Here is a 25660-nt window from a genome sequence, read left to right as displayed (position 1 = left end):
CATTGCCTCTTTGTTCTTATGCCAGTGGGTTTTCATCTGAATAGCTCTTGCTGTGCTGAGAGATGAGGTTGGGATATCATAAGATTTAGACTATGTCTAGTCTTTAAATAATGTTCAAGTTGATTTCAGAGATAAAGTTGCAGAAATGGCAACAACTTAAGAAGCTAAGTGGCTTGTAGCACTGTGGCAAGTAAAATTGGCTGAGGAAATTTTAATGGGATGAGGCAAAGTGTTATTTATGCTTTGGAGTGTGTTTGAGGTGAAACATAATTCAGAGAGAACTTTTTTTCCCCAGTAGAACTTATTTGGGAACATCACTTGTATTATGTACCTTACCTTCAAATCTTTCATCAAAAACTACTTCAGCGTAGAGTAAAACTGGTCTAAAGGCTGCTGTGTGCGGATTAGGGTGGTATAATTTGGAGAACAGATGCAGTGTATGGTAGAGAGAAAGTAAAACACAGATTTTTGTTTACCAAAGACAAGGACAAAGTAATTGAACAAAACTGAAAGCCAAGTCTTGTATAGCTTGCGGGCTGAGCTAGGTACTTCATGTCGTCTGTCTTAATTGCTTGTGAAGGTAGCTTGTGCTCAGCCTTGATGTTATGTAGAACTTAAGACTGCAGCTGGGAAGCAAGCTGCTAAGTTGTGCCATTTATAATTCCTTTCAGAGCAGGGTGTTTTATTAGTGTACGATACATCTGTAATAATCCCTCAAACAAATGTGCTGCTGGATTGGATGAAGCCCTATAGGCATGATTCACAATAAAACGTCTACCAAATACTAATTAAAAATGTGGAAGAGGTGAATGCTTGGTCTTGCACGTCAGAGTCGGTGGCATTTCTCCCATTGAAAGTTGGTCAATACCTGTGTAAGATCGCAGAGCTTTGACTTCCTTCCACAGAAATGCCTATCCTCCTCTTCGGCTGCATACTGTTGTCTCTGATAGGCAAGTTAAAGTAATCGTGCTGAGATGGAAAGAATGTATTCCCTCTGTTATCTCTTTTAACACATTGTGAAATTAGTGGAGCATACTGAATTTTTTTAAGTCACTGCTATGTTATGATTGTAGACAGTGTAGTTGGGGAAATGAGATTAGAAATTCAGTGAAATGGAGTGGAAAAAGCAATTGATAAATGATGGGGAAAATGTGGGATGGTGTGTAAAAATCCATACTGAGGATAGAAACCTCCCCTCAATGATTAAGCTGAAGAATGAATAATAGCTAGGAATCTAAACAGATATATCTACAGGAAGAGTAGGGATGTGCTGACTTACAGTAGTGGTAAAGGAAATGTCATATCATGTATATGTATGATATACCCACAGCTACAGTACCCAGCCATCTCCTGTTGAGCTTTTCTTCAGTTTCTCTTTGAAGAAGGAAATGAATCAGGCATTAAATCTGTTAATTGCACAGCACTTGCAGTGCATCATAAATCCTATCTGAGTACTAGAATAAGAGGTATTTATTAGCCAAGTGTAAAAATTCGGAGAAAAGATTAAATGAGGAATACAGTGGAAAGGTTGAAGCACAAGAATGTCTTGAGGCAGATTCCCTTTTAGTTTTAAATGCCTTCTGTTTTAGTGACTTCCTCTAGCTTTTGGGTTTTATTTCAGATCTCTGGCAATAAAAAGGCTGTTTCCTAGACAGTTTATAACTGAAAGTTTAGTGTTTTGGACCCATAGTTCAACTGTCTCCCTGGGCCTGCCCCTGAGGGTCTGTAAGTCTGCAAGCGTTGCAGGCTGTGTTACGATGCGTGGCAGAAGTTTCCATCTGAATAACAGTTTTCAGTAATAAACTGAATTGTACTGCATTTGCTGGCATGGGGATGAAGCCTGTCATTATGCTACTAAAAAGGGCAAGATTTCCTTGTTCAGTAGCTTGTTACTGAAGTTTGTATCCCCTTTTCTTGGATTGGTGTGCATTTTACTTCCTTTTCCATCTAGCACACCTGTCTTGCCATTTTCAAGAGTAGTCCAACTTGGCCAGGCTAAATCCTGTACATCAAGGCCAGTATGTAGTCTTGACAGTGTCCAGTAGTGGATCCTACAAGGAAGACAGTAACAAGGGGGGTGTGTAATTTTACTTATCCAATGTATCCCCCAAGTGCTCAGATGCTTCCAGAGCTAGCATTGCTGACTGCATTTAATGACTGTGGATTGACTTTTTCCCAATCAATCTGTATAGTTTCTTTCCGAACTCTTATAAACTTACAGCATCCATAGTCTTTGTTAGCAAGGAGTTCTCCTGCTTAAACAGGTGCTGTGTGAAGAAACATCTTTTGCTTGGAAGCATGAATGACATTCTACCTCTGCTGATGGATGTTTCCTCCATCTCATTTAGGAAAAGACCCCGAGCAGTTGCTCCTTGCTCATCCTTTTCTATGCCACTTATGTTGTTTCAGAGCCATATCATATAGAAGACTTGGGTCTTATCTTCCCCAGAGTGACATGTCCTAGTTTTATTAGCGCTTGCCATAAACAAGATACTCAACACCTCCTCTCAGCTTTGACTTTGCCCTCATCAAACAGCACAGTGGATTAGGATGGGATTTGTAGTGTGAATTGGAACACGATGCCTGTGCTTATCTGCAATTCAGAGGTTTGCATCAGCTGACTTTAGCCTAGTCCTGTGGACTGGGTGCTAGTTAGCATTTGGTGTGGTAGTGGCTGTCTCCGTGTTTAGATTTACTTAGAGAATCCAACTCATGTGGCCCAAGAGGGCTCTGAGATGAGAATCAGAGTGTGAGAAGCGGCAGTGATTGGGAGAGGAGTTTCAGAAGTGCACTTGTGATCTGAGCCAAATGCTGGTGTAGGCACGTTGTGCCATCTCCTGTGCCTTGTCTGGATCTTCAGATACCCCTTGAGATTTGGGGACCGGAACTGCATCTGCCGTTCAGGATTTGGGCAGTGTTGTGGTATCTTCTGGTTTTGTTCTTCAGTCCTGTACTAACAATGCCTAACACTTGATTAGCTTTCTGATAGCTACTGAGCTCTGAGGTGGTATCTGAGTGAAACGGCTACCGTCAAGATTTAGCTTCTGTTTCGGCAAATGTGAAGTTAGATGGTCTTTCCCATGTGCATCACTTATGCCCACTGAGCTTCCTCTGCTGTTTTATTGCCCAGCCTCTTGGTTTATAAGCCACATTACTTAAAAATGCTGTCTGTTCATCCCTTAATTGTAGCATCTGATTCTTTAGCTTTTTCCCCTCATCTTCCACTTCACCTAGGGAGGGCTCGTTTCTGTTATGGCTTTTGCTCACTTCTCAATTCCAACAGAAAATCGTTTTCCTATTTAAACTTGCATTGCAGATCCCTCCTGGATTGAAACAGCAAACATGAATGTCTATGTGTTTAACTTTTATTACTTGGAGTAAACTTTATTCTTACTGCTAGTGCTGAATTGTAGGCCAAGAATGGGAAGGCCTAAAAAATGTAATTATTGATTCTGACTAGCATTGTAAAAGTAGCCCAAGGTCTTAGATCTGGGATCAGCTGCCTAGAATGCAATAAACTGACCACATCAGTCATAGCTAAGTTTGTAATATAACTCATTGATGGCAAGATCCAGATCTTTGTGTGATCTGTTGCAGTCAGGCATCCTTGGTATGTATTTAATTTTATTAAAAAATTCAAAGCATATTTGAGTTTAGTTGGACACCGATACCAGACTTAGGCCAGGGAAGAGGGCAGGGCAAAGCATCTACTTGAATGATGTTCAAGATTAATAGGACACCAATGAAGAAGTGAGTAAGAAAGCTAGGATCTTGAGTGCAGCAATATAACAAAATACAATGGAAACAGTCTTTTTGTCTAACTCCATAGTCTTGTGTGGGTGGATGTTGAACGGTTCCAGTTTGCTCTAAATAAAAAGTATGAAGCAGAGTATTATTTTTGATGCTACTACCCATTTTATCCCAGTGTTGCCTTTGCACTAGCAGCTGGTGGGATAGGTCTCCCAGTATAGAGAGCAGGTGCAATTCTTGTCAATATCTCTGCTTTTCTATACTGGACTAGTCAACTCTGCCTCAAATTTATACGCTTAGTTTTCATTGCAGTTACATTATCTAAACTACTTAAGTGAATGCATAAAAGAGCAACAGTGATCAGAGAGCTGAAATAGTTCTGCTTTTCTGAGAAGCTGGTGTGTGGAATGGAGAGGTAAGAAAATGTGCCTAGAGACACAAAAATCCCAAAACTTTGTCGTGACAGTGTATGTGCTCTATGCTGTAACACTCAATGAGTGTTATTAGCACACAACTTGGGCAACTTGCCTTGATTTTAGCTGCTGTCTTAAATGTGGTAAACATAGGAGATTGTGGTTTTTGAAGTTGGGGTTTAGTAGGTTAGAAAGGACAGGCCATCTGCTGGAAACTTAGCCAGAAGTTTCCAGTCTGCTCTCAGTTTGACTATGTTGAACTTGCAGAAGACATCAGTTATCCAATTGACAGGTAAGATTGGAAATAAAAACTTCCTTAACCTTTTGGCAGTCTGGTTTTTTTGCTTGATGCAAGTGCCCTGAGGGATGGGGACAGTTCGGCTTCTTTCCATAAGCACTGTTTCAGAGCCGTTCAGCAGCAGTCATTAAAGGTGTCCAGTTCTATATAGTATGCACAGAAATGAGTAGAGAGCTCTCATTTTACATCTATTCTGTGCCCCATCAATTTGAGTCATATAGCTACCTTTTCATACACATACCAGTAATTCGGACATGTACTAGCATAAACTTTGTCAGAAATTCTAGTTTGGCTTGTGTGGAATGCGAACCCGGAGTCCCATTGTGTACAACATGCTCTCGTACAATAAAATCCCTTGTTGCTACATTTGGAAATGATAAATCATGTTACATAAAGTAGCTTGACAGGTCCTATTTCAATGGGAATTTTAATGTTTTCATATTAACATTCTGACTGTGTCCTTGACTGTCTGGATTGCATTAGAGGTGCTTGGCAGCAAATGGAGAAAACCATCAGGGGCTGGTTTCAGAGCAAGCATTCCAGGCATGGCTTATTTCAGCTGACTTTTTTTTTTCCAATTTCCATCTTCTGTTTGGCCTCAAGTGGTTGAGTACATAGCTGGGTGTGCTTGCAGGTGGGGATTGTATTTCTTTTAATGTTAGATTTTAATCTAATTTACAATTGTATACCACAACTTGAAGGTAAGGGATGTGGTGGAACCCCAGGTTGCTGTACTATACTGCCTAGTAGGAACTTTTGCATGCTGGCCAGTGTGGTTTGGCTCTCAGGATGTCTGAAGTAGGTTTCAACGCTGCTTCTGGTTTTAGACATGGTGGTCTCATAACTTGCTAAAGGCTTGTTTCGCACCCTGTTTCTGTGTTTAGTGTGCTTATGGAAATGTACTATTCCAAGCAAGTTCTCTTTCCTCAGTCTTAATTGCACTATTTTGCTTTTCTTCCCTAAGCTTCTTTGAGCATCTCTGATGCTTGAAAATGAATGGGCAAGAAAGTGCCTAGCTTATCTATGCAATATCTTTTGGGAGAAATAATTTTGCCTTCAGAACTACTGGCAAAGGGGTATTTCGACTCCTGACACACTTGTGATTTACAGAATGGAGATGTGTTTTCATTATGAATTTGCCTATTAATAATGTTTACCCACAGCTTTGCATTCCCATCAGGGATCCAAGCTTGGAAAGAAACACGTGTGAATTTTTACATGACTGTAAAACCTATTTACAGCAGGTATATATACATATATTTGAAAGGGCTCTTGTGTAGTTCTTAATGAAAGCAATTGTTTCTGTGGAAATAAATATGAATTAAAATGGCAGACTGATCCATATTTATGATAAAGATGTTGATAAAAATTCTGCCTTGAGATAATCTACACTTTCTTTTTTAATACTGTTTCTGTCAGTTTAAGATGCTTGAATCCTGATGTGGTGGACGTGGTTTGAAAGCCTGGATGGATTTTCCTGTCATGGACTTCGCTGCTCAGCAAAGAGAGCTATGCTGTTATGCTGGGTGCTGATTTCCATAGACCTTTTCAGTTTGACAAAAGATGCTGCTTTTAAAACCAAAACATTTCTGAAGTGATATAGTTTTTAAGTTTAATGCTTACTGGCTGACATAGAGTAAATAATTCATCATACTTTGAGTGAAGCCTGATGAAGATGATGAGAATTTCATGGTGCATCGGTCAGGCATTGTTGGACCACAGGAACAATCTTTCAGGTTGCTTACCCAACATTATCCTAGTTTGGGACTTAGCATGGGACATGTTTTCAGAAGACATTATGGGAACTTTTATTTCTTAGGTAGTAATACAAGAGCCTATGGAAATAAAGCTTGGCATGAGTTGGTTTCCATTTATCAGCTTTGTGACCTTTAGCTTTTAAAGCTCTGCAGAACTCCCCGTCATCTCAGCGGTTACTCTGAGCTTGTCTTGATGTGCATATGGAATTGCTGGTTTAGAAATCCTAAACAACTGCTGCAATGAGGGTGCTCAGCCTCTCAGCCTCAGAGGGCAGGGAGGGCAGCTCATCAGGGCGCCCGTTGTTTGTCGTGGCTGGTAGTAAATGTCAGTGCAGCCAGCCTCCACTGAGGTTCTCAATTCATTTATGCAAGTGGCACAACCAGAAAGCCCTGAATACTTTTTCAGTCCCAAAGTAGTGTTTGTGCTATGTAGTGAGAATGCATTTCTTAAAGAAGTGTATGGCTGGCTTAATGCCTGCCTAAAGAAACCCAACAAAGCCCAACACTCACACCTGAAGTCTAGTTCTAGCACAAGCCTTAGCAGTCTATTGAAATCTTAAGTCATTGCTCTTCTCCATCCACTACCTTCAGCCTTCGCTGCTTGTTTGGCACAAAATTGCTAGTAGCAACTCAAAATGAATAGATTTGACAGTAGCTGGGACTTAGTCTAAACTGTCTTGTGCAGCAGTATTCAACCTTGCAGTCTTATCATGCTTTTCAGCATTTTTGTTGTAGACTCGTGATATATGTAAAAGGAAGGTGGCTGTCCTCGCTTACAATGCTTACTCCATTCGTGTGTGCAGCAGGATTGAAGTCTAATGCTATCTCTAAACTTGAGAATTGAGTCCTGTAGATACCTTGTACAGCAACGAAGGCTTCCATCCTACCCGATCCCTCCTCTCCTCCCACACCTTTAGGTTTGTATTGATGAAACATCTATTTTTCCTGTCTTTAGACATATGTCTGTCTCCAATGCTAACACATATCTAATATCTTCTAATATTACAGTATAAAGCCAGACCTTTCTTAAGCTAATGTTGATCAAATAACATTTAAGATTGGTGGAAGGAAGACCTGAAATAATAAGGTGGGCACACTTGTTTGTGATATGGTGGTGGGCATTTAGCAGCATTTTACTTTTGTTGAGCTGTAAACCATTTTACATAAATATGCTATAATGCTATGCATGGATTCTGCTTTGAAGTTCTGTGTTTTGTGACAATTTATTTGAGTTCTAATGTTTTGTAGGAAAATACTTGAACTCTATCTGCCTATGTAAGATTAAATATATAGTTACCCCTAATGAAGCTCCATTTGTGGTGATACTTGAGTACTGTCTCAAAGCCAAAATTGAGGAGCATAGATGGAACAGAGCATGTAAGTTTGCACAGTGACTACTGATCTGTGGATTAACAGTCTTTTAGCCTCCAGCAGGATCATGCTCTCAGTGTGCAGACGTATTACACACACAAGTGGGCTTTTGAATTCCTCTTGTTAGAGGAAAGGGATGATGGAATTATTACAAAGTTGGAATAGTACAGTTCTTGCATTACAACAAAATACTTGCATCTCAAGTCCTGGATTTCGCCTTTTTTCTTTAGCCTTGATCTAATACAAACTCTGGATTAAGTTCCTGTTTTTCTGCAAGATGGGATTCAGAAGATGAAGTTAGAGAATTAGGACAGTCGCTGTCTGTGTACACATGTGTCCCTGTTATTGTGTGGTACTACTTATATCCTCTTCAGTTCTCTGGTGATAGGCAAAATTTGTTGTGCTCTGTTATTTCTTTTTTTTGCTTTTCAACATCTCTTCACCTTTTTTATAGGCCCCAATGCAAGCAGTAGAGGTCTCGATGGGAACTGAGAAATTCTGGTTTGGATGTAGTGTTTGTCTAAATTGTGCTCTTTGCTTAACCTGCTTTATCCTGTCTAAGAAAGCTGATGTTCTGTAATGCTCATAACGTGTCCTGGAGCTTTATACCTACTTTGTCCCAGAAAGTCAACTGAATCAATACAGAATAATTAGTGTTTGTGGCTTATCCAAGTAGTGGCAGCCCTCTTGAATGTAAATAGAGGCGGAAGAGTGACTTAATCCTTCTCATATCTGAGGAAAGGATGAGGGTTAAGCTGTGTCTTGGAAAGCTGTTGAAATAGAGGAGAAAATTTTGGCTTCCTTCAGCTCTGCACAGGGACGTGTTTATTCAGCAGGAGGGACAGGAGTTAGAGGCAAATGGTCAGAGGAGAGACAGAGCAGAGACAACTTGTATATACCCAGGTTAAAAATCTTCTGCTCAAAGCTATTTGAAAAGACTGACTTTGACTTTGGAGACTGTATGCTCAAAAGTTATTCTTGCTGAATTGGCACTCTAAAAGAGTAGTTTCTTTACAAAACCAGCAGCAAACCTATAAGCTCTCAGGCCAAGAACTTCCTTGCAAAGGTGAGCTAAAAAGTGTATTTTCCTCAGTGCCAATTTAAGAACATTTTCCCTCGGCATGAGGCCATAAGGGGAAAACCAGGGCATTTGCAAAAACTAGCAGTAGTCAGTGAAAAGGAAGCATCTCATGGTTCTGAGCTTGCTTTCACAAATAATTATGCCTTTCATAAATTTAGTGTATTTTTCTTTAATGTCTGTACGTTTCAGATTGAATGCAAATGTTGCGTGATGTGCAGCCGTTGATGGATTATTGACTCATGCTGCATCTGTGTTAACCTCTGACTGTCAAGAAACAAGGTTTTTGCCATTCATTGGGTGCCCTACTGCTGCCATATGTGGCCAGAAAAAAAAATTGCTTCTCAGCTCAGAATCTCTTCTGTATGCCTGAGGTGCTGTCATCTGTGGTTTAGTGAATATGATAACTTGAATTGACATTATCAGTTACTTCATGAAACCTGCGGAAAGAGGTTGGAAAATGAAGCCTGGTAGCTCTTTGGGGCGGGGGGAAGGCTTTGAAAACAAAAGATTCTTGGTTTAGAAACTGTTTAACTTCGTATGTATGGTATCTTGAGAGCTAAGTATCTCTGTGGAGCAAAGGAAATGTGGGAGTATGCAGCGGAATGACTGGAGAGAGATGAGGTACAGTTCTTGTGGATGCAAACAAATTAGTCTTGGTGGTTGACAGACCCATTTACTAGCTCTGCTAGGCTCAGGTGTTCAGGCAGCAAGTGGGTGCCCGTGGTGGGGGGCTCTCTGGTCACCTAGCCCTTTCTGCTTCTTGCCTGCTCCAGATTTTCCTTCTAGCTTGCCTTTAATCTGCTGCGTTTTAGGGAATATATTTTGTTCTTATATTTAAGAGATGGACTCCTTTAAAAAAAAAAAGGCACGACATATTGCCTTTGTGTTAAGTTGATTGAATTTTGGACTAAGGTTCCCATGGAAAAGTGAGGCAGGCACATTTTTGTTTTACTCTGTGGGTTGGTTTGGCTTTTTTTATAATGACAGGTTAAGATTTGTCCATGCAGCATGAGGCTGCACATAGGGGCAGTTTGGGGGAGTCAGGGCATTTACTATCTTAAACTATTCAAGACTTCAAATAATTCTTTTTTAATGTTGTCTTGATATATGAACGTAGCTGAGTAATTTCTCAATCAAAAGAAATACAGAAGTATTAAAGAATGCTGGAGATCCTGAAGTATCTTCCTGCAACTTCAAGACACTCCTCATAATGTGCTCGAGACTTACCTATATTTTGAAGTTTCTTTTCTTTCCAGATACCCACTTGTGACCACTTCTATTGACAGGTTTCTGGTTCATACCAAGTATTAATTAGCAACATTGGTATATGATGTTTTTAAAAAAAATCCTGTTTCCTGAGTAGGAAGATAACCCTGTGGCTTGTTTGTCGCACGCGTAGTCTGTCCTGACTCTAGTGTTGGAAGGTCTTGGATGGATGTTTCTCTTTTTCAAGCTTCCCAGCTGTTGAATTACAGCTGAGAATGTCGGTGATGGCCCAAGTCATGTACCTTCATTAACACGCTATCCCCGTGTTTTTTAACCTAATACTGTGCATTGCTGTTAAGTATGCCTTAATTTTATTTAAAACACCTTAACCAAACCCCAGCAATTAATTCCACTTGTGTAGAGGTTGAATGACTGGCTATGTTATATTGCCCAGGTGGCTTCTGTGTCTGTGGCTTTGATTTAATTTCCCTTTTTTCAAAGGGTTCATATGTGTCTCTTCCCCACCTCACCAGTCAGCTTCTTGGACTGTGTAGGGAAAAACTTGTAACGTGGGGCTTGCTTGTTCTTCCTTGCTATGCCTTTGAACCTCTGCTTTGAGGACTGTTGTTACGGAGTCATTTCGGGGGAGGAAGGTGACATGAGAGCTCTGATGTCAAGTACAAAATAAGACTGCAGCTCTACCATTTGATACTGTTCCCCTTAAATGCCAAATTGTAAATTTCCTCAGAGGCAGAATGAGTTTTTGGGCACCTCTCCAGGAGTCAAAGAATCCCAATTTTAGAGGTCACTGGACTGAAAAAAGCCGAGAAAATGAGAAGTTAATGCAGAAATAACCAAAGTGTTTAAAAAAGGAAAAAGTTGAAAGTCCTTCTGTCTTGCACCTGAGCAGTTGACCCCTTTGGAGCTAATGGCCTACAAGATGGTCGCATTTCTTCCTGCGGGATCTTTTAATTGAGGAAGGCAGAGCCTTCACAAACTTCAAACTTTATGTTCTTGTGTTACAAGAGCTGGTTTGAGGCAGGCTTGGCTCTCTTGTAGCTGTGGGTGAGATTGCTGCCCAGGCTCGCCTGGGTACGGTGGTCTCCTGCTCACCTCCTGCTTCTGTTGTCATACACAGCTTTGCTCACCCTGAAGGGCTGCCCCTGTATGTGCGGATGCTGTGGGACTCTGCCAGGGGAACTGCGACTAAAGGGAACGAGGAGATCCTACCAGGAAGGCGTGTGTAGCGGAAAAGGTGGTAATTAAGTAGCAAATCTTCATGTCCTGATACCGTACACTATTATGAAGATTCATTCACAGAGAATGTAAAACTTGGTTTTTGGTGACAGGTGCTGAAATCTGCAAAGTTCCTCTAAATTTTTATCCTTAATCATTTTTGTAGTGCTGTGGAAATATCTCCCCTGTCCCCCCCCAGTAATCATGGATACTCTCAGCTAGAGTTTAGGAAATCTTTTTGAAAGAGCAGGGCTATATCAACTGCACAGGGAACTTGTATCCCCTGGGAGTATTCCTGGTGTCATTTCCAGTAGATGGATTAATTTATTTTATGCATTTTGTAAGCTTGCTCTGTGACTGTAGTTACGTTACGTGCTTCTGGAGCAATGCCTGTGTAAAGGGAAGGGTGCTTTCAGTACTGGACTGCAGTGAAGTGTATATTCAGTTAAAGCTTATTTCTTGATGTAAAACTGAATTTAACCAGCTGGGTTTTTCAGATCACTGTCAGCTTAAGTACATTCAATTTCCCTGTTTTTCTGTGCCAGATTGTACAGTTCTGTACATTAATTCTGTTTGTTTTGAATAGCTGCTGCTTATCGTCTATCTAATGCTAATTTAAGTCATCTATTTAATGATTTCTTTACAAGTAGAGGCTGATAACAATAAAAATGTAAAATACCTCTGCATCCCATAGCTCCCTGCTTTGCTTTACCTCCTTTTTCTGAATTCTTACCATAGCTGATGGTACTTTCCTGCTCCACCTCAGATGTGCTGACTGTTCCTAAATGGTTTATTTCCTTTGACATTCGTTTACTTTTGAAGAAGTGCAGCCACTTTGTATGTGTCAGGCTTGTGCTGGAATTCTAAATACTTTAATGCATTCTCATTATCTGCACGGGTGGCTGGCTAATTAGTTAGCTTAGTAAATAATGGCTTGATAGCGTCTCTGTAAAGGATGACGTTATGCATGCCATGTTTTCAGTGGCTTTTTAATCCTGCACGGTTCCTCGGTGAGTCACTTACGTTAGGTAAGTGGAGGTGATGTGAACAAGGCTGCTGGCTTTCTTTAACTGCAACCAGTGGTGTCAACCTCGGTCAGCGAGGCCGTTCTTGTTTGGTCTTCTGTTGGGAGGCAAGTGAAGTTACTGAGATGCACGTGTGGGAGGGAGAGGAGATAATTCTGCTGTTTGGTGCTGGTAAGGCTAGAGGTGCTTCGTAGCTGGTCTCTTGAGAGTCAGCTTTTGATGCCATTTCCAGTTTTTAATGCCTTTTGCTTCCTGTCGAAGGCAACTTCATATCTAGGGTTTTTTTGTTGCTATATTGCAGGCTAAGCCTGCTCAATCCCTTCCTACAGGAAATACTTAAAAATCTGTCACAAACTAAAGCTATTCATATTTCTAATAACGAATAAAGGCTACATTAATTCTAGCTTTGAATGTCTTATGACTGTATTGGTAGGATTGTTTTATTATCTGTTTCTCTGAGCTGTCTTGCCAGGAGTTAGGTGGCTTTATTCCCAGATTTATGATGCATTCTCTTCCTCTTGGAAAGGGCATATGCTGTCTTGGCTCACTCTCTTTAATTTGAGTTTTGCAGGGGTCTGTGTTGTTCCAATTTTAGTTGTTCTATTTCTAAAGCCTTTCACATACATGTAAAATATGATAAAAACTAAAATATTTCAAGGCTCTTACAATTATTGCAGGTGTAAACTTCAGCCTGCTTTTCATATTTCTGGATATATCTATTAGTTCATGTAATTTGCAAAAGAAAAACTTATGATGTGCTTTAGATAAGGTTACTAATTAACATCAAAATGAAAAATCAAGCCTGTAAAGACTGCCCCACAGTAGCAGATTACTCACCAGCCTCAGCAGCTGTCTTGTGACTCCTGCAGAAGCATTTTGTCCCTCTGATTTGGTATTCCGAGATGTTCCCCCATCCATCCTGCTACTCCCATCTACCCAGCCATACTGAAAGTGAGATGAATTGACCTGTAGCCAAGCTTAACTAGTCGTCATTCAACAAAATAGCTTGTGAGGAAACAGCTGTAAGTATTGGCAAAATATTGTGCTGCCCTCCTTGAGTTCCTCAGTTGTCATTCATGAGCAGCCTGGATTAGGCCTCACCTGGTTGCACAGCAATCAGGGGTGATCCAGCTTCATTTTCACCTGCGTGCTCTGTGAAGAAACACTGTGTGTTTAAAATAGAGCTTTTATCAGCAATTCTGATACATCTCTAGGGTCTTGTGTAGACGCACACCGTAAGATGGTGCAGGCTGTTTGTGCTGACTCGCTGCTTTTCCATTGGATGTTTTCTTCTGTGCTCTACTGGGCTGGGTGGGAGCTGGAGCTGTGGTCCAGGATGACACAGGAGGAGATACCTGCGCCGCAGAGGTGTGGCTGGCCACAGCGGAGCAGCCTGGACCTGGGTTGCTGGAGTCCTGAGAGTCCCAGCTCAGGCATGTACCCTGCCTGCTCATGATGGGGAGGGAAGAGAAGAGGAATCCAAACTTGCAGACTCCTGAAGGAGTAGGATGCCAGACCCACTGCAAAATAACCTCTTTACATCTGGAGATGTGTAAAATAGAGCCTAGACACTCTTCTACCTCCCATCTGTTGACTAGGCATGAGCTGCCATCTCATGGAGGTCTCTGGGGAGGAAGTGTGCCGCTTGAAGGGTGTGTGGGGACCTGGCAGACTTAACAAGGTGCAAGTTAGAGCCCTTCAGCCTGGCTCTCGGAGCTCAACTAGAAAATGTGTTCAAGGTAATAAGAAACATAAACCTCTTACATTTTGCAAAAGGTTTCAGGTATGTTTGCTTTGTTGGTGCTGGGTCCAAGGTTGGTTTGTAGAATCCTAACTTTGTCCTAATGTCATGGTTTAATGGAAACTGGGAAAACTTGGTTCCATGAAACTGGGTTTTAGCATATGATGTATTATTTCCAATTTCAGTTTTCTTTTGAGCTCTTAAGGAAAAGATGCGTAGTGTTGTAGGATTATTTTCTTGGCCCCCTGGCACTTCTCTACCTCTACTTATCTGTATGAATAGGTATTTTTGTCTCTGTGGTGGAAATGTGTGGCAGAGGTATAGAACCTGTATTCTCTATAGCATAAAACCTATGCTGTTAACTTTAGATACAAGAAGGGGCCTTAAGAGAACACTGGTGGCTCCATTAGCTGGTAGTGGTACAAAAGTAGTACAAAATGTTTGAGAATCTGTTGTTTTCCAGACCAGACAGACATCTCTCTTCATCCCTTCCCTTCTTCCCCCACTTACCAGGTGAAAATAATAGTTAAAAAAAATTGCTTTGTGCTGTTGCAATACCACTTTTTCCCCTTCAAGAAATAATACATTGGTAGCACTAGACAGTAATTTTAAAGGTTTTATTTCATTGTTGCTTAAAAGAGGACTTGCTCAGTCACTGTTGCCTGTGAAGATAGTTGAATGAAATTGCTAGCTAATCCTGCAGCTGGAGTGCATGGGGTGTGTGGATGTATGTATATACAAGTTAGTAACTGGGTTTCTGCATGGCTGGGGATGAAATTCATCACTTCACATGGTCGAGATCTGATTGTCCTTAAAATGTGAACTGCTTACAAACCAGTCCCAGCATCTGCTAACCAGACCCAGCATTTTCTGCTGCTTCCAGCATTGCCCTGGAGTTGGAATTCTGGAGCAAGTTACAGGGATTAGGAATGGGTTTTAGCCTGGAGCAGTCCTGAAGGTTTTGGTCAGCTGCCATTAAAGTTAAAAAATGTTACGAAATTTGGAAGAAGATTAACTTGTGTGCTCTCCTGATGTTTCTTTTTTGTTAGGGAACAGACTCTGCAAGAATGAAGTTGCAAATTATAGTTCTTGTATGAGGAAGTAAGACTTTTGAAGTTTGCTTTTTTATGTTAATGAAGATGCTGGAAATATGTTACTAATTTGAAATATCTCTTTCAAAGGCAGTGGAGTGCTTCTGATAACATACTGGTAAAATAGGCCTTTCCTGATTATAACTGCAGTACGTTTAAAATATATATAAATAAATAACCAAAGCACTTGTCAAAATAGAAATCAGCCTGTGTAATAGCCTTGGTAGAAACTGTTTTAATAATCACAAAGAAGTTCTCTTTTCTGCTCAGAGTGGTGTGGTTTCTTTTTTCCTGGCTCAGATCACTGAAACCTGTTTTTGTTCTTTATCATGTTTTGCACCATGTGTCTGTGAGCAATCTGCGTCAAGTATGTGGACTTGTCATTTATTCCTAGTTCTTTCAGTAGGTAAAAACATTGGTCTTGCACAAGCAAATATAGGAAACCATATATAGTAATTATTAAAAAAAACCCAAACCAAAACAGGATTAAGGTTAGTCATATTTTTAGCATAGTTTACCCATTTAAATTGATACATGGCAACTGAGCAATACTTAGGCTAGCTGGAGGTTTAGACAACCAGGAAATACCTGAAGTGTAAGATGGATTACTTGCAGCTGGTAATGGGTAAAAAGTGCAGAAAAAAGGCAGTTGTAAAGTAGTAGGCACACAGTTTCAGCAGACATAGGTTTAGGGTAAGATGATATGATCAGAGCTGATGTACTTGTATATAGATAAAGAAAACATTAAGTTATTAGTTAACATAATAAGAGGAGTCTGGTTCTAAGATAATCCCTATATCCTTGAAACTGTGCAGAGATTCGCATCTGCAGAGGCCCAAAGCCTTCTTGAAACTGAATTTTTAGAAATTTTTCAGCCCTCCATTGGTAAACTTCCGTGTTACTGCTTTGGGTTTTTGGTTTGGCTTGGTTTTGTTTGTGGGGCTTGGGGGGGAGGGAGGGGCTCTGTGTGTGTGTTTAGCTTTAGTTTTTATTTTTAAATATTGCTTTCAGTTAGTACCCCAGGATCACTGCTTGCATACATTTCATATTGTTTCAGGTGGATTTACTATCTCATATCTCTATTATGCACATATATGCAATAAATAAAAAAATATAATTAATGCTGTTGAGGAATGGGGTGGTTGGGTTGTTTTTGTTATTTACATAACCTCATCTTTTGGGAATGCTTTCCGTGTATTTTCATGGTTCCAGTGGGTGTCTGATGGTCAGTGAGTACAGACTGAATTTTGTTCTTGACTGTTACAGTGCAGGTTGAAGTCAGAGGAGTTCTAGTGAACAGAATGTGCTGCAATGGAGCTAGGTTTGCATAAAAAATTGAAACTGTTTCTTAAAGCTGATGACCACTTACTAATTTGCCTGATGAAGATTACTGTTTCTGAATAAATGGACAGTAAAAGTAGGTGTCAGAAAGTTCCTATTTTGATGATGCAGCTTTACTGTGGTGTATTCAAATGATCGAGTGCCCACTAAGAACAAGAAAGCAGTCTGCAGTCTAGTAGCATCAGCTCATTTGAATGTAGCATAAAACTTTTTCATGTGTCTCTGGACACTCTCATTGGCATGCTTTGTCAAGTTAATTGTTGTCCATAGACAGTTGTAGATATGAAGGGGTAATATCCCAGAAATTTATCTGCGTGGTGCACTGGAGTCGTTCTCCACTTTGTCAGTGCTTTCATTTGTCTGCTGTGTTTTATGGCGTGCTGTCAGACAGCTCTTAGTCATGAGAAGATCCTGGAGTAGTCTTGAACTACGTTAGAGGAGCGTGCTGAGCACTTTGACGTTCCACATCTCCAGGTAATGTTACCGCTTTTGTGAAAGCGCTTTTTGCGCAAGAACCTTGCTGCGTGTCACGTGGCGTTTGTGGTCCCAATTCCTGCTGGTAAGGGGGCATCTCTGCAGCAGGAGAGCAAGAGCTTTGAATTCATTCCATAAACACTTCTTAGATTTGGAACACAGCAGTGGTTTTCTCCAAGTTTCAGATTTGTCAACAAATACCTACATTGTTGCCAAATCCAAAACTTGGAGTGGAAGAGGCATTGCAACTTGTTCAGCAGTTCCCAGCACTGAAGGTGTATTGAAGTTGTACGTGTGGTCTGTAAATATCTGAAATGCCTTAGTCTTAATTTCATTGTTACATTATGTTATGTGGTGGACTATGTGGGTGTTGAATTATTTTAACTATGAGCAGCAGATGTCCCTTATCCAAAGGACTGACATATTTTGGCTGGTCTTACAGACTTGCATTCCACTCACGGGCAGAGAGCAATACCTGATAAAAGCTCATTACGTGTGGGACACTGAGCATGCTACTCTGTAGTTTCAGTAAGGGATGTACAGACATCTCCTAGAAGTTAACTGTCACTATAGACTATAGGAACTTGTTGAAGGTATCTGTTATTTTTGTTTTGCTCAAGAGCATAGTGTCGTGTTAGAGATGTAGTACCTGCCAAAGCTTACTGTATTTTTTTTCTGTAGTTCAACCTAATCAAATGTCTAACCTTAGCCTTTTTTTGAAGTTTCTGGTGTCTTAGGACTGGATGCTAATTGCAGACAAAAGGCATCTGTTATGTAGTCAAAGCTCTCTTATTTTCAAGTTCCACAGCTGCCATGGTGCTAATAGATGTCCCAGAGCTACACCAGTCATCCACAGAGCAGAATATAAACTAGAGATGGCTTTCTCTTCCTGCTTGACCTGTGGCTATTAAATTCTTGATGGCCCTAAAGATGTACACTCGATACCTATAGAGCTTCCAGCTGTCATTAGGAGTTATCAAAGTTGGCTGCCTCTGCTCTGGCTCTGCCTTGCAGTGTGGTCTGCTGCTCCCCTGGGGGCTGAGACAGGTGCCTGTCCTGCCTGGAAGCAGCGATACGGCTATTTCCATCTTCAGGACTATCTGGGAAGATTCAGGAGGAATTCCTTAACCTTTAAATTATTCAACCAGGATTTTAAACATGGAGTTAATCCTAAGTCTCTGTAGACCTTGGTACAACAGATGTTGCTGTTCGTTTGGGAATGGCATGCTTCAGGGCTAGACTCGATCAATGAGTAGTTCCACGTCTTTACTGAAGCATGTTGTCTTATCCCGAGGACAACATAAATGATGCTTTAATATCTCTTGCTATTTAAATGAGAGGTATGTGGTTAGACCTGGGGGCTTGCAGAATGGCCCGCTGTGTGGTTTTCCCAACTTAGTAGTTTGTTCCTGGCTCACGTCCTTTGATAGGTATGTCCTGAGGATGTTCACTGCGCGACTCCCTTCTGGGTCAGTTAAAATTTGACTTAAAGCAGAGATTGTTAGCAAAGCCTCTGAAAGTGTCTGCAGTACAGGGGAATGCATGTGTTTTCCCCTTGTTAACTGTTGTATGGTACCTTTAGAGGTGGAAAATCACTTGTAGTCTGTGTCCCTGTCCCCTTTCCCATCTTCTCACTGCTAACAGATTGTGTCATTATGAGCATTACTAAGGGCTCTATTAATTTTACAGTTTTTTTGCTCTGAAAGATTAAAAACTACAGCCGGTATCAGGGTTGAAGCAATCTATTTGAGGGCAGAAATTGATAGTCCCAGCTAACAGCACATGGCTTTTGAGGCAGAGGTTCTGGATATGTGGTGGATTATTTAGGAGTTTGTTAAAGGGAAGAGAGCAAATGCATCCTAATAAGAATACTTCCTGTAGGGTTGAGCTGGAGTCTGTACTCTTCTCAATATTTTTAGCTCCTGGCAAACATATAAGTAAACTACTTTTTGCAGTAAGCTTTTCTGCAGTATTGTGTACACTTCGTAAAGGATATTTCAAGAATTTTTGTAGCTATACAGTTGAGAAGTATTTTGAAAGGTCCTTTCTACTTGAAATGCATTTCCTGTATCTAGAGCTGTCTTTAATCTCATGCAGTCTCACAAAACCCGTTCTACCTATTAAATATGCAGGAAAGCTGTTCTGTTTGGTAGAAGATTGTATGTTTAAACAGCAGAAGTCCTCATTGCTCCTGTATTTTAAGATTAAAAATTCAGCTGCAACACTACCTTCAGATTCAGAGGCATTAGAATGGATTTTTCAGATTTATTCTCCTGATTATACTACAGAAAATTAATTGCTTTTGACTAAAGAATTATGACCCATTCATTATTTAAGAACCTTCTTGATGGATGAACCTTTTCCACTTACTTCAAGACTTTTCATGACATAAGGCTGCTTTTTTAAACTGGTATAAAGCATAATGCACTTATATCAAACAGTGGATGCACTGCACACTCTGCAGGGGTCAGGATTGTAGGAAAAGAAAAACGGCATTTTGTCTAGTTTTCTTGAGTATTCAGCATAAAAGTAGTAGAGCCTGCTGGGAGGAAATGGATAAATTACTTGAACAGCATTTAGAATAAATACTTTGTTTTTTGTTCGCTTTTTTAAAGGAAGGTTTATTGGTTTCTTAAAATGTCCTGGTAGTGGAGAATACCATGTTAATTCTGCACGTGTGTGTGTGTGTTGGAAGTGTTTGTGTTAAGTACTGGGGAGAAGACCTTGTATTTAACTGAAGATATATTCCCCTCTGGTTACTGTTTGGCTTCTAGCTGCTGTTTCTTGTGCTGCCAATTCAGAAGGTCTCAGATGATTTTTCTGTATGTTTGAGTTTTTGGTCTTGTCCTTCTTAGCAGACTAAGAAAGAAGAAAAAGTCAAATATCTTAGACTTTGTTGATTAAAACCAGCAGAAGAACTAGTGTTTTGGTTACCTCTCAGCCTAGAAATGTTTGCTGGATGTCCTTAGTAGCCAAACCTCTTTAGACATGCATCACAGAGATAAACATGAAATTTTGTTAATGAGGCAATTGTAGTCGTGGTGGTGGTGTTTCATAGAATCTTTGGGTTGGACCTCTAAAGGCCATCTAGTCAGTGAGCAGGGACATCTTTGACTAGAGCATGTTGCTCAGAGCCCCATCCAACCTGACCTGGAATGTTTCCAGGGATGGGGCATCTACCACCTCTCTGGGCAACCTGGGCCAGGGTTGCCACTTCATCATAAAAAAAAAAATTCCCAAATAAATCCCAGAGCACATGTATCCTGATGTCAAATATGACAGACAGAGCTTTAATTCATTATAGTACAATTGTTTTCCTAGTATCTTCATGGTAACGAAATTATTGATTAAGTAACAGTGATTTCATAAAGCTTTTTTCCTTAAGAACAGATTACAGTAAATGTTAACATTCTGGTTTTGTGGTGGATGAATGCTCACACTGAATTCTGTCCCTTAGCCTGTACACTCATCGGAGGATGGCATTGGTACTTTCCCAGATGTCCTGCAATTTTCAGTTCATTTGTGCAGTCCTCTCTGGTCAGATTCTTGAGTCTCAGGTTTTTTGCAGTTGTCTTAACACACCCTACATTTAAAAGTAAGTTGCTAGTGATGTTGACATTTCCTTGTTACTAATTGGATTTAAAGGTTTTGCATAGTATATTCAGAACACCTTTTTTCTCTTGTGTATCTTACCTTTGCTTGTGAAAACAACTGCTTTTGCGTTTAAGATGCTTTTTATCTTAAAATTAGTTTCTTTGAGAGTTTAAGAAAATAGATTTATCCTGTGCTGCTTTGAAGTATTAGAAGGATTTGAGAGGCAGTTAGCCAACTGACATTTAAAACCCTTAAGAACTTGTTCCAGCCAAACCTTTTGCAAAAAAGTAAATGCAGCTAAGGCTTAGTTACTAAAATGATTTTAGCTGGCAGTTCAGTGCATGTAATCATCTTGGAACATGCTGAAACTTGTTCTTTTGTTCAGCTGTTGTATCAAGGCTTTTGGGTTGTGTCCGTGAACTTGTCATGTCTCTAAATCAGAAATCTTTCTCGTGTTACTGAAGCACTGTGATTTTTGAATTTTATGTTCGTTGCGGTAGCCCATACAAAGAACGCTTCTTGTACAGGGAATGTATTTCTGACACTTTCTAGATGGCTGTAATTCAGAGCTGAAGTCAAGCCTTGCTAGTTCGACATCTCTAAATTATACAGATTGTTTGTCTGTGCTAAATTCTTGGCAAGGTGGTCCTGTTGGAAACTCCATGCTCCTGGCTGGCACCATGACCAACGGCTGGTCTACCAGGCGACCCAAGGGGAACACCCAGGGTTGGAGCCAGGTCTCAGCAGCCCAGTGGGCAGCCTCTGCTGGGCCATACCGAGACTCACGCCAGCACGCTGGAGAGGATGCGACTGCCTGTGCTGTTCCTGCTGCAGGTACTCGCAAGGGGTTCAGTCTCAAAGGCTGAGAGTCTGGCTTTGGTTTGGTTTTCACTCTCTTATCCTGCTTATACAAACAATTTTTGCTAGTCAAGAGACACCTTGTTTGAGACGAACCCATACAGACCAGCTCATTTATTGTGGTAAACCAGAAAGTGCTGTACTTGATATGATTATGGCAAATGGGCTGGGCCAAACCTGGCTTGTCTGCTTTGCAGAGTGCTGATGCGCTCTTAAACTGTAGAGGATGTAGGCTGGTCTTCACATATTGTGAAGGAATGAGCTTTTGACACCTCTGTTTGAAAAGGGAGGAAGAAAGAGGCAAATTCAGTTTTACAGTATACATAATTTTAATAATTTTTTTCTGTACACTGCGCTTTGTTTAATTCCGTTACTTACACCCCCTCCCACCAGAAAGTGGCTCTTTAAACATAATTTAAATACAATGCATTTAAGACTCCTTTTTAATCTCTGGTTGCTAAGCTGGTAGAATAGTTCACTCGCTAATGTTTTCATGATAGTAAAAAGAAAAATGAGGAGGGTTTTGTTTTGTTTTTTTACAAAGGAGTGGTTGGAGGATAGCAGGTGCAGCTTTTCATCGCTTACAGCAGAGGTGCACAAGCTGCACTGTGTTTTGCCCTTAGATAGCACAAGTTTCGCCCTGTCTGAGGCTTGATGATATCCATCAAAGCTTTTGTTACCTTTCCCTAGATATCTCTCAAAAGCTTTTTGTACAAGATGTGAAATGCTGAATTTCCATATGACTCTGAAATGATCTTTAAGCATCCTGCTAACATGATGGCTTTAAAAAGCAAAGCCTGGCACCGCTTTTAGCATACAGGACTCTGCAATGAAGAAGGGTGTGGGGAGGGAGGAGCTGCTGCTGTGCAACTGCCTTTGATTTTTGTTGTTTCCTTGCTTGTTCCTTTTTTTTGCGGGGAGAAAAAATACTGTATCCCTCTCTGACTGTTTAATTTTTATGGAAAACTTCGCAAGAAAGATGAAACTCAGCTTCTGGATAGATTTCATAGGTCTGAACAGATGGATTTTGATAGCTACGCAGATCACAAAATTAAATCAACTTTATTTTCATTAAAATAGTACAGAAATTAACTTAGACACATGAAAAAAGTGTGTAGTGCAGGTTTGTAGTTTAAAGCCACTGGATGTTTCTGACTTAACATGTAAACAATGTTCCACGGTCTTCTAAGGGGGCGAAGGGGTAGTGGGACATAAGCTCATGTGCTTAGATTTGCATGCAGGCTAGGCCTATCGCTGAAGAATCAGGTAACTTCTGCTTGGGGGAAAAGCAAACAAAACCAAACATTGATGCAGCAACATTAATTACGTTTCCATCTGATGGGAAATGGGAGCTCTGTGCAGCGGAACACTTCAGCCGGAGACTAAATGCTAACCCATTTTACTCTTTATTGAGTAATTTTTAGTTGTGTGCATTTAAATGATGATCTAATGCAGAGCGACTAATGAGAGGGGAACTGAAAGCATTAATTCAGACCTGTTCCAGTATGATGACTGTAAAAATTGAACTTGTCCTGCTAGGTTTGCATTTCACTGACATGAGGGTGGGGAGGAAGAAAAGCTGGCTGGAGATCAGTGAGGCTGGAGGGGATCTTTGGATGGGATGAGGATCTCAAGAGCAGTAGAAGAAATCTTCATTTCTAAAAGGCCCTGAACACTTGCATGAGGCTGTGCCTGGGGTGGTGAAGCACCTATAATGCCATTTAGTACCTGCACAAACTGAGGCTATGCAACAGAGGTGATATTTGAGGAGAGCAAGTTAACAACCTCTTGTCAACAGCCAGTGCGCATACTGAAATATGATTGATTTAAACCAAATCATCATGGTTCTTGTTTCATAAAGAAAATAAATCAGAGACTGCAGAGTAGCACAATTATTACAATATTCTCCTTGCCTGGAAGAGTCACAAGCAATTGAGAATGGAAGACTAACTTTAAAAAAAAAAAAAAAACACAAAAATTAACAGCCTCTGGTTGTGTCCTTGTGTAGAGCGATGGCTTTGCCTGCTGTTTGCTGTCCCTCCTAAGGGAATTCAAGTTGACTTCACCGCTCGTATTTGACATTCTGCGAGTTTTATGATACCTGTTACCCTAAATGTAATGTTTGTGGAATTGCTTTGCTTATGCCTGGAACCTGGCAACAAATGGTTTTGGAAATGGCAGACATAAACCACGGCATTTGGGAGGTTGGCTGTGCATTAGCATGTAGTACAGAGAGTTAAAGTAGAATTGAATGGTGCTGTGCGAGGCTGCGTCTGCTGGCCTCCTGCTTTGCTGTCTGCAAGCCAAGGCAGCACCGCAGAACCAGTGGAAACTCGGGATGCTGGTGGGGGAGAGAAGTTGAGTGCATGGGTGTGTTTGCCTTGAGAGACGGTGGAACAGTGCTTTAATGCTTGGGAAATTGGTACGAGAGGCTGGGGTGGAGAAGAGGATTAAATCCAGCATTTGCTGGAACATCTGTCTTTACTCTTCTTGGGCACAATTATAAGCTAATAAAGATGGAGTGGGCTTCTGCACAGAGCTGGGCTGTTGGGAAAGCACCTCCCTGGGAGGAACCTCAGCGCTTCTGTCAAGCGGCCACTTCTCATTACTGCGTGGAAGACTGACATGGTACCTTTTGAACTGTCTTGCAGCAAGGGTTTCTGCTGAGTGTGGAGGAGAAGGGTGGAATTCCTTCTTGCAAATGCAGCTGAGGACACCAGAGTTCAGTATTGACATCTGATGGTTGATGATAGTGTAGCAAGATTATTTGGCTGCCAGTATAATTAATGAGTTCAGTAATAACTTTGTCTCTGCTGGTACTCTACAGCTGTGCGTGAGAATCATTCCCAAAAGTGTCTGCTTTCCGGTTCCCCCCAGCGCAGACCGTCGTGTAAGGTACGGAGGTGCACAGGCAGGGGCAGGTTGCTGCTGAGACAGTGGTGCACGGTCTCCTGCCTGGGGCAGGGCAAAAGCCTGGACGTAAGGGAAGAGCTGTGAGCACTTACTTGTGGCAAGGAATGAAACAAGGCTTTCTACAAGCATCTAAATACCCGTGGATACCAGTACGTTTTCATATTTATCAGCTTAGGTCTGGCTTTCTGACTTGCGTGGGATTTAATCATACAGAATATTTGCTCTTTGTCCACCTGCCCTGCAGGATTTATTGTAGTTGGTTAAAAGCAGTAATTGATTTCCTAGAATAGGTGTAAATTGGCTCATTGTACTTTAAACAGTTATGAGGGTTCAAAGGTATCTTTATGGAAAACCATTAGGCTTCACTGAATCTCTTCCATTAAAGTACAGAGTCGCAGGAAGTAAACAAAATATTTGTTTTATAATAAGGGCATTGTATGTAAAAGTAAAATGATGCAAATTAGTATCTTCAAAACCAGTAATTGAAAAATCTTTATGTAAAATCTTAACAGAAGTCACACTTATCTTGCTATAATTGCCTTGGACGAATTCATTTCACAATAAAACATCAAACTGTTGTGTAATTGCACCCTAAATACCTCACTAACTGGTAATACAGATATATAAAAGCAGAGTGAAATAGCAAACAGATTTTTATGCAGTGATTTCTTCCTGTTTAAAAAGTTTGCGGAATAGTTTAGTACAACACAATTAGCATACTGTAATTACTGATTTGTTCAAGGTATGTCAACACTGTGAGGAATTTCTCTTCTTCATCGGTGTGTGCTGGTAATTGTTTAACACTGCAGCATTGGACACAACACATCTTTTTAGTTATACATACGTGTATATATATTAAAAATTTCCATCCCTCTGGTCCTTTTAGCTTTGGTTAGAATGTTTACACTATTTGAGCAGTTGACTTAAAAATAATATAATCCTTTGCGGACCCCCCTGCCCCCGTGGCATCTGAGTACCACCATCGCTGCATAGATCTGGCAATATTTACATATAATTTCATAATATAGTATAAATAGCAATACGGTACTTCTGGCTAAGGAAATCAATTTACTCCTTAAGAATGAGATGCGTGTGTGTGTATATATTTATATATAGATTTTTTAAAATGGCATACTAGTTTAGATTCTGTCCCATATCAAGTAAGAAACAAAACATTTTTCAGTGAACTATTCTATAAGCTAATTATACTTTCTGCCAAGTTAGGAAAATATGATTTGTTTGGGTTTTTTTTTATTTTTCTGAACTGATAATTGCCTTGAATTTTGCAAGAAGAGGAGAAGTGAGAGCTTATATTGCAGGGGCTAATTCTGTCTCCGGAGAAACCAGTGGAGTTAGTGCTTGAAAATAGCTTCCAGGCAAGAGGAAGCCTCAGCTGGGGGGGCAGCAGGGGGACAAAGAGAGGCTTCTTCCTTCCTTCCTTCCTTTCTTCCTTCCTTCCTTCCCTTTTCTCCTTTACCTCCTGGTTGATATTTACTTTTAATTAAGAAAAA

General features: G+C 40.6%; 1 protein-coding gene across 3 annotated transcripts in view; it reads left to right on the top strand.

Annotated features, from left to right (window-relative positions):
• Positions 1-25660, top strand: part of CTNNA1 (catenin alpha 1) — a gene marked incomplete at both ends in the record, with an annotated part of 103776 nt that overhangs the window by 18299 nt on the left and 59817 nt on the right. The gene's annotated exons all lie outside the window — the stretch shown is intronic.

This window comes from Phaethon aethereus, assembly GCF_964289735.1.
Source record: "Phaethon aethereus genome assembly, chromosome: 14".
NCBI classification, from domain to species: Eukaryota; Metazoa; Chordata; class Aves; order Phaethontiformes; family Phaethontidae; genus Phaethon; species Phaethon aethereus.
The sequence above is the reverse complement of the archived record's forward strand: the minus strand, read 5'-3'. Positions and strand labels throughout refer to the sequence as shown.